Below are 16,665 nucleotides of genomic sequence, written 5' to 3'. Positions count from 1 at the left end.
TATATCATACAGATGACCAAGCAGAGCAATCCCTTTACAATAGGGGCTAAATAAGTGGCATGTGACAGCTACACTGTAGGCAAACACCCTTTTTACAACTGTTATATCCAACAACGTTAAATAACATATAAACCTATACAAAACCTTGTAGAAAGTCTTTTTAGTACTAAAACCTTGTAACAAGTGTTTTATAGTATAGTATTTCCAAAAAAGGACAGAATTATAACTGTATACAAGAATATCTACTTAGATTTTTTTTCCTTCTCGGACATCAAGATTTAGTACCCAACTCTCCTTGTTCTTTGAAGTGATTATCTAAAATGCCTTTTTCCTGTGAATAGTTCCATTTTTGAGTCATTTCTAAGTAATTTTCTTTTTTGACTGCCTTGCTCCTAATATGAAATTAAGTTTTTTTCGGAGCCTCAGTGCGCTGTGATGTTTTTGCGGTTACAGCTTTCCATGCTGTCTGACCTCTAGATGATAGGATTATTAAATATTTTGTTTCTAACTATTTTCTTATCATTTTTGCTAAATAAATTTGTAATAGTCAATTATATAAAATGTTGTTTAAATATGAATCCTGACTTTTTGTACACTTCCCTTTACTGTAATGTTTGTGCCTCCTGGTATGAACACTTTGTTCTATGTAGTCCCAGTTCAGCTAGTTTAAAGGGGAACCTTTCATGTACTTTTTCCTGTTCTCACTGAGGGCAGCATAAAGTAGTGAAAGACATGTTGATTTCAGTGGTCTGTAACCTAGGGCTCATTCACACGAGCTTAGGTGTTTTACGGTCACGATTTTAATTAGTGTTTTCTCATCCATTCACACGGGTGATTGCAGCATCCTGACGAAAAACACGCTGCTGCACGGAAATCCCTCGGTTGGCAGAAATCCGCGAAATGACTTCTGATGAATAAATAGAGCCAGCTGTCTTTTTTCCCGAGCACCGGATGCAGCTAAACTCCCTCCCCCTTCCTTTTTTTCCTGCTTCCATGGAAGCCTCCAGTGTATCTTGGCAAAGATAGGGCAAGACCTATCTTTTCCGGCAGTTTTCTCTGCAGTTGATGATTGGGCTGAAGGCTTCAGAGCCAGGAGTTGGAAATGGAGACAAGAAGTTGAACTGCTACCATCACCACCACCTTCACCAACCTTAAAATTTACCTCTTATTCCAGCAACTCCTAGGTCAGTAGCCAGCCCTCCAAAAAAAATACCACCCCAATTATCCAAAAGCACATGGCCTAGATGCAAGTATTGCATAGCTGCTTGCAATGTAAATGCTGCCCTTCAAGCTAATGGAGATGGATGCCTTCTGCAACATGATGGTCCATGCTATCCCACAGTACCAGATGCCCAGCCGCCATTTCTTTGTCCAAAAAGCTGACCCTGCCCTGCACCACATGCAGTGATATCATGTCCCTATAGTTGGTCAAGGGCATTACATATCCTTAACAGCACACTTGGACAATGTTCTGCAGGTGGGGCATGAAAGCTGAAAATGGTGATCTACATTTCATGGTACCCGCAAGAGTTGTGAGACATTCATCCTTATCTGTCTCCTCCTCATCCCCTCCTCCTTCTCTTCCTCTACCTCTTCATACCACCTCTCAACATTCTCCACATTGGCACACACAACCATGATAACCACATTGGCACAGATAATGTGACAAAATCCCACCTCCATGCAGCGGTACACATGGTAAACACCAAAACGCTACCCTAAAACTCATATGTCTAGGGAAGTTCAGCCACATGGCTGAAGAGCTGTTGACAGCTCACAGGCCCAGGTTGATACATGGCTGACCCCGCACAATCTGAGAGCGATCACAGAGTATCAGATGGTAAATGCCATTAGCAGACGCCGTATGGAGGTTGGTCACTTGACATCTATGGAGTAGCTGCAGATCAAAGACGTGCTGTTTTAGCTTGCTTTGAGGAAGTGACCAAAATGGAGAGTGGTGATGATGCAATGATCAGTATGACCATCCCTGTTGTCTGCCTGCGGGAACGGACGCTACAGGCTGGACTAGATGGACATTGTCTTCATTCAGCCTTACATACTATGTTACTATGTTACTATGCCTCAGGGACAATGACATGTTGTCACAGGAGGTTATGAAACAAAACATAATTTGCACAAATACCTTTTATAGTGCCCCCTGGTGTTTGATTTCCTCTCAGAACGCCTATCTCATGTGTCCAGTTGACTAATCCCATTGTGTAGTTATTTAAAGGGGTTTTCTGACCTCCATAACACTGGTGGAAGTAGAGGGACAAGGTGTGCTGTAAAATAAAAGCCATACATACTTACCTGTACCTCCCACAGCGCGCTGCTCCCCTGCTGGCCACCATTCTCTGTTTGCTTCAGCGGCAGCAGTTACATGGGTTGTTTACCCATGTGACCACCATAGCCAACAGAGGCTGAACAAGGGCGTCATCCATGATGTCCTATGAACCAGACTTGGGGCTTCTACATTAGCACAGGGAGCTCAAAACTAAAAGTAGTAACTTGCAAAACCCCTTTGGCAATCAATTTGAAGCTGTGCCAGTATCTCGCATTGGTTTTTGGCTGTACCATGACCATACCTTTCTGTAGCCCTACTGTACGCCCAGGAATTTAGCTAGAGGCTCATGAACCCTGATGCAAAAATTCAGATCGTGGTCCCTCTGCCCAACTTCATTTCATAGCTGCCATCTACATTCCATCTGTAACATTCTGCTGCATTACTAGATCTCTTAGGCTATATTCACATGGGATAAATCTGTGTTGGATTTTTCTGATGAGGATTTCAATGAAGATCTGCATGGTTGCGGCGGATTTGGATTTGCTGTCTGTCCTTTTAATAATGGCTTTACAACTAAAGTACCATGCTTAGTGCATGTCTTTTATCTTTGTCCACCAGTCTTTTTTCAAAAAGTGTGCAAGTAAACCCTGCTTTCATCATTTCGACTAAATCAGTAAATCCATGGTGTTGATCCAGGGATTATTTGGATGGCCAGATTGTAGTGAGGAAGGTTTTTTCCCCCTAAATGAAGAAAATTGGCTTCTACCTCATTGACGTTTTTTTGCCTTTCTTTGGATCAACATTGGTAGATAGTGGGCTGAACAGGATGGACATATGTCTTTTTTCAGCCTCACTATCTTTTCTGCTTAGGGAGAGCACCTAGAAGGTGAGTGAGTAGACTTATAAGGCCATTCATGCTCCTCTGGGTAATATGCAAAAAAGGGAGATGGAACAATACCTCTGCAGTGCCACCTATTAAAAGGCAGCATTCCTGTAAGCCAATGTTAGACTCTTTATACAAGCCTTGTAACAATGACTGGAAATTGAAAGCCATACATGCTATGTTACTATATACTGTATCACACTGTAGTGTAATATTGCCTTACCATTTAAAACCTGTACTGTATCATACTTTACACAGCACTTCCCACTTAAAATTATACAATTCTCTTGAGAATAGAAAATTCAGTTACCTATGAACAGTAAAGTTTTACTGACTTTCAATTATTGAAGTCTAATTAGCTTATTACCAGAGATAAATTAAATCTCTAATGCCTGAACAATATTTTACCTGCTTCTTGATATGTTGAATGTAATTACTTTTAACGAGCTATCTTTATTCTGCATTACATAATATGACTGACAAGTTATAAAACGGTAATGAATTTGTACTAATGAGTATTTTAGAATGTAACGTATTTGTGTGAAGTGAAGAACACTTTTCTACATCTGTAAGAATATTATTTTTACTTTCTGATTAAACTCTGTGCTAATGGAATGGTTGATTGGTTCCCAAAAATATGAACTTGTAAAATGGACTGTTTTAGGACCCCTTACCCACCTTCATCAATGGGAGATTTTCTTTCTCATACTACTTTCTAGACCAAAAGGAAGATCTGCTCTGGATCCAAGAGAGATGGGGGAGGGGGCTTCCCTATTATTTCCATAAAAATATGTATGGAAGAATCAATCACCCATACATGATGTAAAATAGGCATGGTGTCTATGAAACAAATGAGTTGTGAAAATCTACAATATCTCAAATTATTTCATTTGGGCTAGAGTTTTCCATTTTGGACAACTATTGTAGAGCTGAACCAAAGCTCCAGCTTCGTACAGAAACACACCAACAAGTATTTTTTAAGACTCAACAGTATTATGGGCTGACATAATGGGAGAATTTACTAAAACCTGGCAATCTTGAGTTCGGAAAAGATGGAGAAAATGTTTTAAGATACACACAGCTCCTAGGCTACTGGGCGAGCCCGATAAACTTGGCCTGAAATCAAGCTCACCAACGTGTTTTCTGGGAAAAATGTCTTCCATTACTTCTGTGAAATAGCAATCCTCCAGCATGGCTTTCAATCGCATTAGAGGATAGGCAAGTATGGGAAACTTCACATGCACATCCCGCGCACATTGCACGTTGCGCGATATGTTTTACTGTCCTATTGAAAACAATGGGTGACGCAATCCAAGCAATCTGAAAAGATGGGACATGCCGCTTATGTGTATGACTCCATTCAGAAGAATGAGGTTCATAGTCGTGCAAGACTTGTGAGTCTTGCAATGCACAAATCTCGATCGAGATTACTGGCCGTTTGAAACCAGCCCTCATGGGTTTTGCACATCTTTGGCTGTCTATCAGTATTTGCTTTGCAAACATCAATACTTACAGACAAATATAAGAAACTCTGTAAGCTATCTTAGTTGAAAAAATCCCTCTTTCTCCCCTTATCAAGCTCCTTTCCTCCTCCTAAAATGCTCACACACTTCTAAAAACTGCTTAAATCCATCTTGGACTCCCAAGACAGACTGTTAGATCACATGAAGGATCAGATCACATGCTGCCCATAGAAGCCTATGGAGAGGGACGACAGATAGAGCCAAGACCTCCTTCACACAACCATATGCATTTTATGCTCACCCGTATGCACTGTATAATGCATGAATGAATAATTGCTGCATCGAGTGCTGAACTTTAGCTGCATATTTTCAGCCATTCACACGGGCCACTGATGTATGTAGTGTTGTTTATTCGTTCAGTCACTTCCGACGCTTCGTGACCTCGTGGACCAGCCTACGCCAGAGCCTCTTTTGGCTGTTGCCACCCCCAACTCCACCGAAGTCCAGTCTGTCACCTGAAGGATATCATCCATCCATCTTGGCCTTGGCTCGCCCCTCTTCTTTTTGCCTTCCACTTTACCCAACATCAGCATCTTCTCCAAGGTATCTTGTCTTCTCATTATGTGGCCAAAGTACTTCAGTTTTGCCTTTAATATTATTCCCTACAGTAGGCAGCCTGGCTTTATTTCCTGGAGTAAGGACTGGTTTGATCTCCTTGTGGTCCAAGGCACTCTGAGGATTTTCCTCCAACACCACAGTTCAGATATTTGTCCAGCCTTTGTCTGAACACTTCCATTGAAGGAGAACTCATCACCTCCCGTGGTAACCTGTTCCACTCATTGATCACCCTTACTGTCTAATATCTAATCTGTGTCTCCTCCCTTTCAGTTTCATCCCATTACTTCTAGTCTTTCCTTGTACAAATGAGAATAGGGCTGATCCCTCTGCACTGTGATAGCCCTTCAGATATTTGTAGACAGCTATTAAGTCTCCTCTCAGCCTTCTGCAAGCTAAACATTCCCAGATCCTTTAACCGTTCCTCATAGGACATGATCTGCAGACTGCTTACCATCTTGGTAACTCTTCTCTAAACTTGCTCCAGTTTGTCTATGTGTTTTTTTAACACATTATTCCAGATGAGGTCTGACTAAGGAACTGTAGATGAGGATAATTACCTCACGTGATCTAGACTCTATGCTTCTCTTAATACATCCCAGAATTGTATTTGCCTTTTTGGCTGCTGCATCACATTGTTGACTCATATTCAGTCTATGATCTATTGGTATACCCAAGTCTTTTTCACATGTGCTGCTGCTTAGCCCAATTCCTCTCTTTACATCAGCCATCTGCTCCATTATCTATACCATCATCATCTATTTGTGCCAACCTCTAATTACTGTAACCCTCCTGGTCCTGTCATCTATGCATGAGTTCCTATTTTTCCACCTACCAATGTTTATAAGTGATTCATATATTCATGCAACTGTTCAATTGTTACACAATTTGGGCATACTATATCTATGGGTATCTGACTACTAAGAGACATTGTTAGTACCCAAGGTGACTGCTCAAAGTGAAGACCAGTTCTGCCATCTATTGCCTGTCTCCCATTCTTACAAATAATCAGAAACAGTGCTACTTCTCATGTGCACGCGACAACGTACTCAGAGGTTATGTGAAATGGCAGGTACACTTCAATTCATCCATCATTCCATCTTAGAGATGTGTTTTCCCATCAGAAGTGCTTTCATAGTCAACACTGACATCATGTTTCCTTAAGGAAGACACTAAGATTGACATAAACGATGACCAAACCAAAAAAATTGAATTCATAAAAGTATTAAAAGATATAAAGAAAATGGGATTTCTCTCAACTGTCCAAGACTGCCCAAATCTGAAAGTAACAGAGGGCAGTTTCTATGCGGCATGTTTAAAGATTAGTGGTGGTGTGGGTCATTGGCCTAATTCAATTGCAGCCAACTGCTAAGGCTGATTTTGTAATACTATGGTGATGTGCAGGAGTCATATATTTAAAGCCAAGAACAGTGTAAGATCATGACTTGTGAGGTCAGGAACACTTTTTACAAAGCAAGCGATCTCACAGAACAGGATCCGATTAAAAGGAGCGGTCCCACTTTTAGCTGTTTTGCTGCAAGAAACAGAGAGCTCTGTCCATTACATAGTGGCCCGAGTTGGTACTGCAGGGTGAGTTCAATTAAAGTGAATGGGACTGAGAGTGGTAGAACCCCCTTAAATACATGGTTCCTGTATATAGTTGTGTAAAACCAGTCTCCGACTGAACTTCAATGGTTTATAAAATTAAAATTAAAACAATCCCTGCAGATTTATAGAAAAACTGAAGACAACAAGAAATATTTGATGGAAGTGATTGCTGCTAAGGGGATCTAGAATTAAACGATTCACTTAATTTTTTTCCCATTGTACTGTTGATGTTTATATGATTTGCTTAATAAAAGACGGTACAACTATTTGTGTTATTAATTTAGTTAGATTGTGTTTGGTTATAATTGTATTAGTAATCAATGCAGAAATCCAATTAATTCCAGAGGATTCACCTACATTTTATTGCAACTGTAAGTCTTATATTCCTAACCGCCCCCCTAGTTATTTGTTTTTTTACTTCAGCATTTTTAAAAACTTTTATTATTTTCTTTTAGGGTGAGTGTGTTTTATGTGCTTTGAAAATGAACACTTCTACAACAACCAATGGGTTCTTAGAGAAGCGTTCATACGCAAGGAATTAGCAGCGCAAAATGGTGCTCACCTAAAAAAGATAGGACATGCACTATCTGTGGTGCGCGCCGGCAGGAGTTTCCATTGACTCCTATGGGACCAAGAGTTAATGGAAACTCCTGCACTGCCAATAGCTTCCCCACTGCTTACAGCAGGGCATTTAAAAGGTGCTGCTGGCCAGAAGCACCTTTTAAATGTCCCGCTGTTAATTTCTGTTAGTTTCCTCAGGGATGAGGGGACTCCCTGTGGGTTCCATTAATCCCCGCGGGGATTGACAGGATTTTACAACGGGACATTTAAAAGGTGCTTCTGGACTCCCCCACCTCTCTCTCTAAGGGAATTCCCTATAGCAGGGGGAGAGAGGGGGGAATTTCAGGGCTTCCCCCAAGAGCATGGAAGGAGGAGGCGGGGCTAGAGGAACCTGCCTCCCTAGCTACGCCCCAACTATGGTTTGCTATGGGGTTTCTCTGTGAGAATCCCCATAGCAAACCATGGAGGGGCATGGCTAGGGGCGGGACTAAGGGGGGCAGGTCCCTCTGGCCCCGCCCCCACCTTCCACGCTCTCGGGAGAAACCCTCAGGATTTCTTCATAGCAGAGAAAGACAACACTGCTATGGGGGATTTCCCCTGAGCAGGGAGAGTGAGCGGAGCTATGGGGGGTTTCCCCATAGCCCCGCTCTGTATCTCCCTGCTCTGAGGAACCCCCCCATAGCTCTGTTCACTGTCCCTGCTCTGGGGAAATCCCAAAGACTTACGGAATGACTTCTCTCTCTTCGTGGAGCAGCTGTGCTTCTCCAAGCACAGCTGCTCTAGTGAATGGGCAACGTTTCATGCGCTACACATATAAAACTTTGCCCATTTTCAGCATACGCGAGGAGCACATTTTTGTTTGTGCACATAGGCAAGCATAAAAACACGCTTGTTTGACTGCGCCCTTAAGGCTTCATTGCCCCACGCGCATATACGCCGTGTTTTTACGCCCAGATGCATATATGGTACCCATGTGAAGCATTAGTTTCCAATACAGCCGTTCACACGGGCAAATATGCGGCGTGTAAATACGCCGGCAGCGTGAAAAATAGAACATATATGCGGCAGGCGCATATACACTCAGCCAAAAGATAGTTCTGGAACTATGTTTTGGCCAATATACACCAGCGGGTCTTATAGACTCCTATGTAAGCAGGGAAAGAGAAGGGAGGGGAGGCATTTTTGCAGCTTCCAATGCCGCGAACAGCTTACAGGTGCCTCTATAAGGCATTAGAAGGCATCCCAAAGTTTTTAGCAGAGCAAGGGTTTTCCGGGGTGCGCCGTATTTTTTCGCTAAAAACGTTGCTCGCAGTCATGTGAATGGACAAGAAAAAGCTGTCCGTGATCGCAGAAAAATGTCCATTCAGGCACATATAGGGAGCAGGTGTGAAGTCGTAAAAACGCCGTCGCCGTATATCCGCTCATGGGAAAGAGCCCTTAATAGTGTAAAATAATGTAAGATACCACAAGTATAGCTATTAAAGATTTATTTAGGGACAAATACTGTAAAATTGAAAATAATTGTGCGAGGGCGATGCTTTTTAATAATTAGATTTGTAATTAAATAAAAAGAAATCACAGTCTTGAAATTAAAAAAACATTAAGATGCTTGATGAAAACATATTAGTGAATAATATCTTAAAACATATGTGGTTAATAGGAACCATCTTAAGTGGCATCCAAAGTAGATTTATGATTGACAGATCATGTCAAATTAATATTCATGCATTTAATGAAGACTAGAGGTAAGTAGATTATCTCACCATCCTGGAGTCACTAATATTCCTGTCTCCACTATGCCTCATGTAACATCCAATATGGGAAATGGAATAGAAGAGAAGATGATTTGCACCCCAGGATCTTTCTATATAGTGTAATTCATTATTTAGGATTAGGTAAGCACAAATACATGTGATGTGCGTGCACTGATACCCCTAATTATAGTAAACAGAAGTCTAAAGACTTTTTTGTGTCTTACAGATTAGGGTCCTTCTAGATGAGCAGATTCTCGTTTGAATGAGCAAGTGATGTCACTGCTAACTCTTTCCGACTTGTGCAGCCTGTTTGTACATTGGCTCATTCAACGAGAACCGTTCAGCCCCTGTATAAGCAAATGAGAGGGATTGAGCGATTAAACAAAGAGCCAATGATGATTTTTACACCTGCATAAAATGAGTGGCGAACAAAAAGTTAACGATTCTCATTCGTCGTTCAATCATTGGCTCGCGTTTAGACCGAATGATTATCGTTCATCTCTCGCTCATAGGATGATAATCATTCCGTTTAAAAGAAGCCTAAGGCCTCTTTCACACGGCCATAGGCATTTTTATGTGCACCTGACTGCGCTGTAAAAACTTGTGAACAGGAGCATAAATCTAATGTTTGTGAGCCCGTTCAGACGGCACGGGCCCTGGCGCATATATATCGAGGCCGCAATGCCGTTGCCTCCCCTTCCCTCCTTCTCGCCAGCTCCCCTCCTCTCTCCTTCCCTCCGGATGTTTGCAATGGGAGTGGGCGGGATGGGGGCAGAGCTAAGCACTCGTCCCCTCCCCTTTTCTGCAGCCAGCAATAAGAGGGGGCAGAGCGGGAGATTAGTACACTAGCTCCCGCCCTTCCCATTGCAGACAATGGAGTTTAGAAAACTAGCTCCTGCCCCATCCCACCCTTCCCACCCCCTCCCATTGCAGACAGACGGAAAGTGGCTGCAAGGGGCAGGAAGATTAGCAGAGCTAAACTCTCTCCCTTCGCCCGACAGTATTCCGGGTGCGGCGTATACATGCTGCACTCGGCCGTCTGTACGGGCGCATAAATGGGAGATGTAGCCGGGATTTGAACATGGCTGCCTCTCATTCATGCGATTTTCGGTCGCACTGTGGCCATGACACAGCTGGTCGAAAATCGCAGCGCTGATATGAAAGAGCCCCCACTGTCAGGCCTTGGGCCTCCTACACAGTACCTCAAATACATGTCATGATGAAGCACTTGCAGGCTCCCACATGCTGACTATGCCTGCCTTCTTCATGCAGAGAGCAATGTACTTGTATAAGAGAACCACACCTCTTTTAAAGAGCCCTCCCAGCTGGTTGCTCATTAGCTTAATTAGCCAGCTCAAATGCAAAGAAAACTTTTGTTTACAACTCCCTCACTTCCTGAAATGTCACATTTTGTATCACAAATATGTCACTTCAATACTGAACTACTACAATCCATATACACTCATGTACATACTGTTCTTCACAGATATAGACGAAATTAAAATAGATACCTTTTATTAATAACTTGTTTAAAATTAGGGCCACATAAATCATATAACAAACACTAACATACGTGGACTAACAACATGAATCGTGCTGTGTGACTCAGTGACCGGATGGAATAAGGGTCTAGGTTCCCCCCTAGGTATCCAGTCAGGTTAACCCCTATTAACAGAATTAGGGGACTGGGTCACTGGTTTATAGCGGTATGTCACAATAGGAAGGTTCCCAATCTAGCGTGGCTGGTTCCCAGCCGGAAACCCCTTGACCGTTATTATCGCTATTTTCAATAAGGATCATATGGTTGATCAAAAGATCTATGTTACACCATACTAGATACGTTGTCACTTGTGGTACGTATATTTTGACGTTAATAATGGGGGAATTAGACCCCTCAGTGGATGATCGCTCAGATATTAATATAGGTGTTCCAACGTCAATGACTGGGTCGTCAATCAGTGCTCACTCAAGCATTCTTTTCATGTCTTGAGATAATTCCTCAGCAGGTAGGTGACTACTCAGATGGCTTGCAATGTTTCGGCACTTATAAACGTATTGCTTCAAAGTTGTGTATTGATTTCACACAGCGAGTGACTGCTCAAGTATTTAGTGTACGTATTACGAATGGTCACTATAGTGGTCACTTAGACGTACATCAGTTTGGAGCAACGGAATAATTACTCCAAGAGTGCGTGATCACTTCCGTGGCCATTCGTTTGTTTTGTTACAGAATTAATTTGCTTAAGGGATAGGACATTAGCTCAACGCGTTTCTCCGTCCCTGTCTGGGGCGGTTCTTCAGGAGCAGGGCCGAAAATTGCCCTAAATTCTATGTGATAATCCCTATGAATCCTATTTTAGTGAATAAGACCCTTGTTGGTAGTCCTTGTTTTTATAAAAGGAAATAAGACAAAGGTTCTCCTCCTAATAGTTCCCTAGGCTCAAAAATTAAATATGGAGGGTCGCTTTGCTTGATGAAGATAGCAAGCGGACCGATGAAAGCCTACAGGAATATTGACTTTACTAATTGCAGTGAGACCGGTTGTATTGTATGATTCTCACGGCAAGTAGAGAAAAGTCGCCGAACACGACTCCCCGTTTTCAGAAGGAATCTCAAGGGACGATTCCCTCAAAGACACGATTTGAGTCGTGCCTCAAAAAATAATAGAGGGCTAGTCCCATAGACCTGTAGTTTCAAGTCTATAGGTACTGGATCGGTGCCCAATTACAGCCTGTGGCCTGTAAAAAGTAGTCTAATAGGGTTGGATCAATCATCCAATACGCCAAAAAAATAAGTAAGTAGTGCTGCCCCAAATGCCGGACAGGGCTGCGTAGCCCTACTAGTAAGGGGAGTCAAGCTGCAAGAGGAAGAGAGGAGAGATAAAGTGCCTGCGGCTCTGATGGTGAGCGGCTGGCAATGAAGTCCCAGAGCTCACAGCAGGGATTAAAAAGGGATATAGCTCCTCCTAGTTCCGGGGGCTTGTCAATGGTTAACCAATCTGTTCCCTAGTGGGGCGGGTCTGAGCTTAACCAGGTAATTGGCAATGCATTCAACCCGATAAACCACTACCTATGTTATCTGTTGTGGTACCAATTCTAGTTCGGATCGTAGCGCTGTTGGCCCAGTATCTGCCATGACCTAGCGATTCTTTCATAGAGGGCTGCGATCGGCGGCATAGGTACGGATGCGGCACTTCCGCGTCCCATGCTGGAACGCATGCACCGTCGCCTAGTGACGTCATCACGCATAGTGCGCTCCCATTGGACGGGAGGGCGGTACTGCAATGACGCCAATTGGGTACTGTGTCCGTGGGCGGAGAGAATGTTATAACGAGGACATCCCTTAGGCAGCCTATGAGTGGTCAAAGCCGCTTTGTCGCTGCCTCCTCGAACGGTATACAAACGCTTCCGCGTTCCAAGCTGGAACGCATCCTACGTTGCGGAGTGACGTCATCGCGCACGCAAATCACCGCTACCCCAAGGGGGCGGCGGCGCGATATCGTCACTGGCCGACTGAGCCCGTAGGTGGAGTATACAAGTAAGAGGTATACCACAGACACAGACATTGTGGGCGTGGTTGCACTTCTGTTTCTCCGCCCCTAGATGATCGGTGTGTCAAAAACTTGTAGCCGATGGAGTACAACTCAACAGATAATAAAGATCGCAATGTCCGGAATTAGCTTCCATAAAGGGGCAATGATGGTGAAATCTGCATTATGTTGTAGTGGGGAACGGACTACTCATGGTAGGGAGCTCAAGGTTTATATATATCCCATGTAGTGATAATTTCTGGGATGTTGGTTATGTAAAGTATGTGGACCCCAAATATAATAATTTTTAATAATAGTCAGGGTTGTAATTTAAGCATACAGGCAGGGAAACAATGTACAACGGCACAATGTATCGCTACCAGCATGCAAAAATATAAGTCATGCGGGGAGACTGTCATGGCCCAGAACAACATGCGAGAGATTTATCGCCAGTTTGTCTGGAAAATACTGGACATATATGAAGATAATCCCCTGTTTAACCCACAATAGGGCAGGGAGTAGATCCGACATGGGTCAGGAGAACCGGAAAACAGCGGAAGAGGCAATCAATTTTTTCTCCTCAGACCCAGATTTTCCAGCTAAGGAAAGAACTCTTCAGACCAATATCGAGAAATTTACTCTGCAAATCAAAGAACGTAAACACATACAGTTCAATAGAGATCTACAGGATTTTCGTGAAAACCGGGTTTATACAGATAGGGGTAGATTTCCTGAGACAGACATTAGCTCCTCAGAGCCTGAGCAATCAGATAGTGAGAGAAACAGCAATAGAAGACCCACACGACCACAAAGACGAGGCTCATTTGCACAACAATCAAGGAGACGTGGGAGACCAACACAACCTGCCGGTTTTTTAGAACAACCGATCTCTCAATACTTCCTGAGAGGGAGGAGAGATCTGTGATTAGAAAAGTAACGAATAAATCTAGAACCGGTAGGAGACTACCACAATACCGACCCAATCTCTCCTCGGGCTCTAATACAGTGGGGATCACACCTACAAACAAACTACAGGTGGTTAATCTATCTGACCACCACCTCACCCTGGACGAGAAACGAGTGCTGGAGAGGGGGCTGTCCTTCGTCCCCACGACGCAATACAATCCGTTCGTGTGGGCGAAGGACATCTCCCTCTTCACCCGTAAGTTGCGGTGGCATAAATACTTTGGCACTAAAAACCGTGAGCGTGCTAAAGAACTGGGGCTCGCTGTCGCAGACCTTCCTGGCCTGGACACACTTCAAGCCCTGGAGGACGAAAATATGAGAGAAATGGGAACCGGTCCCTTTACGGACCTTAAGGCACCTAACACCTCAAATCCTCCAGCATGTCCATGTCCAGAGATTGATATCTTTGAGCGCCTAGTCACGGCGGACCTAAAGATCATTAAGCCCCATAAAAAACGCCCCAACTTATCGCAAGGGGAGAGTATAGCATTACAAAGACTCAAAGCAAATGAAGATCTAATAATTAAATCAGCGGACAAGGGGGGGAATGTCGTTGTTATGAATAGGGATGATTATAAGCAGATGTGTCATCATCTTCTTGATGATCCTGCCACATACAAAGTCCTCACCACGGACCCAACAACACACTTCCAGAGGGAACTAAGGGAACTCCTCTATAAGGCCCGAGAGACAGAATGCATCGATAGGAATGAATTCATATATATGAATCCAACACATCCAACTGTGGCCACGTTCTACGCCTTACCTAAGGTCCACAAAGGGACAAATCCCCTGCGTGGTAGGCCCATTGTGTCTGGCATTGGGAACCTTACACAGAATATGAGTATTTACGTGGACGAGATACTACGCCCCTTTGTGACATCCTTGCGTTCCCATGTCAGAGATACCATGGATGTTCTCAGAATCATTGATGGGATTTCTGTCGACTCTGATACACTCCTCGCCACATTGGATGTGGAATCTTTGTACAGTTCCATCCCCCATGAGGGAGGTCTAATGGCCACACGGTTCTTTCTGGAACAAAGGGGGACACAGTTTCTGCAACATAACCAGTGCGTTCTGAATTTTCTATCATTTATTTTGACCCACAATTTTTTTCTGTTCGATACCCAGTACTTCCACCAGCTCAGGGGGACTGCGATGGGGACATCTTGTGCCCCATCGTATGCCAATCTCTACCTGGGCTGGTGGGAGGAAAAGTACATATACCCAAATGAAGAATGGGCTGAAAACATCACCCTCTGGTTGCGTTTTATTGACGATATTTTGGTCTTCTGGAGAGGTTCTGAGGTATCCTTCCATAGATTCGTAGAAACACTCAATACCAATAACTTAAATCTTAAACTCACCTCGGAAATCAATTGCGAATCAATCACCTTTCTTGATTTATCGATTCAGAAAAATATCGATGGATCAATTACATCGACACTGCATCGTAAAGCAACGGCGACAAATAGTCTCCTTAAATGGGATAGTTACCACCCCTTTACCTTAAAGAAAGGAATCCCAAAAGGGCAGTTCCTTAGAGTCAAACGGAACTGCTCGAGGGAACAAGATTTCCAGAGAGAGAGCGAAAGTTTGAAGCAACGTTTCTTGGAAAGAGATTACCCAAGCGATATAATTGAAGACGCACAGAAATATGCAGAACTACAGCCGAGATGCGATCTCTTAGTCCCTAGACAACGTAACAATTTGAGATCCTCAAGGATCATCGGGACCTTCGATACAGGAACGAGAGAGGTTCGCCATATCCTGGAACACTACTGGACCATTCTCTCCAATGACCCTGACCTAAGAGACATTATACCAACATACCCGATGATTACATTCCGGAGGGGTCATAACCTTAGGGATCACCTTGTCAAGAGCCATCTAACCCCTTGTCCAAAGGAAAACTGGTTGGGTAGCCTAAAACCATGTGGGACATTTCCCTGCCATGATTGCGAGGCGTGCACCTTTATATTGAAAAGCAAGACGTTTACAAGCGCCAGTACCAACAGAATCTATTCCAACAGAAGTTTTATTAACTGTAAAACACGAAATATCGTTTACATGGCGTCTTGCTCGTGCCCCAGGAACTACGTCGGTAAGACTATTCAGGAATTCCGGCGTCGTATCCTGGGGCATGTGGGGAATATTCGACGCCGGGAAAAAACACCACTGGCGGACCATTTCCTAACGGTGCACAATGGCAATCTGGATGACTTGAAATTCCAGGGAATTGAAAACCTACGAACGAACGCCAGACGGGGCAACATTGACAAGATGCTCCTTAGAAAAGAAGCGGCCTGGATCTTTAGGCTAAATACGGTAACCCCCGCAGGTCTTAATGCAACCCTAAATTTCAACTGTTTCCTTTAGACTGATTATCGCTGATGTGAAAAAATTCTCAGCTCCCTAAAAATTGATTGCCTCTTCCGCTGTTTTCCGGTTCTCCTGACCCATGTCGGATCTACTCCCTGCCCTATTGTGGGTTAAACAGGGGATTATCTTCATATATGTCCAGTATTTTCCAGACAAACTGGCGATAAATCTCTCGCATGTTGTTCTGGGCCATGACAGTCTCCCCGCATGACTTATATTTTTGCATGCTGGTAGCGATACATTGTGCCGTTGTACATTGTTTCCCTGCCTGTATGCTTAAATTACAACCCTGACTATTATTAAAAATTATTATATTTGGGGTCCACATACTTTACATAACCAACATCCCAGAAATTATCACTACATGGGATATATATAAACCTTGAGCTCCCTACCATGAGTAGTCCGTTCCCCACTACAACATAATGCAGATTTCACCATCATTGCCCCTTTATGGAAGCTAATTCCGGACATTGCGATCTTTATTATCTGTTGAGTTGTACTCCATCGGCTACAAGTTTTTGACACACCGATCATCTAGGGGCGGAGAAACAGAAGTGCAACCACGCCCACAATGTCTGTGTCTGTGGTATACCTCTTACTTGTATACTCCACCT

Source organism: Eleutherodactylus coqui, chromosome 5, assembly GCF_035609145.1.
Source record: "Eleutherodactylus coqui strain aEleCoq1 chromosome 5, aEleCoq1.hap1, whole genome shotgun sequence".
Taxonomy (NCBI): domain Eukaryota; kingdom Metazoa; phylum Chordata; class Amphibia; order Anura; family Eleutherodactylidae; genus Eleutherodactylus; species Eleutherodactylus coqui.
Note: the sequence above shows the minus strand (reverse complement) of the source record.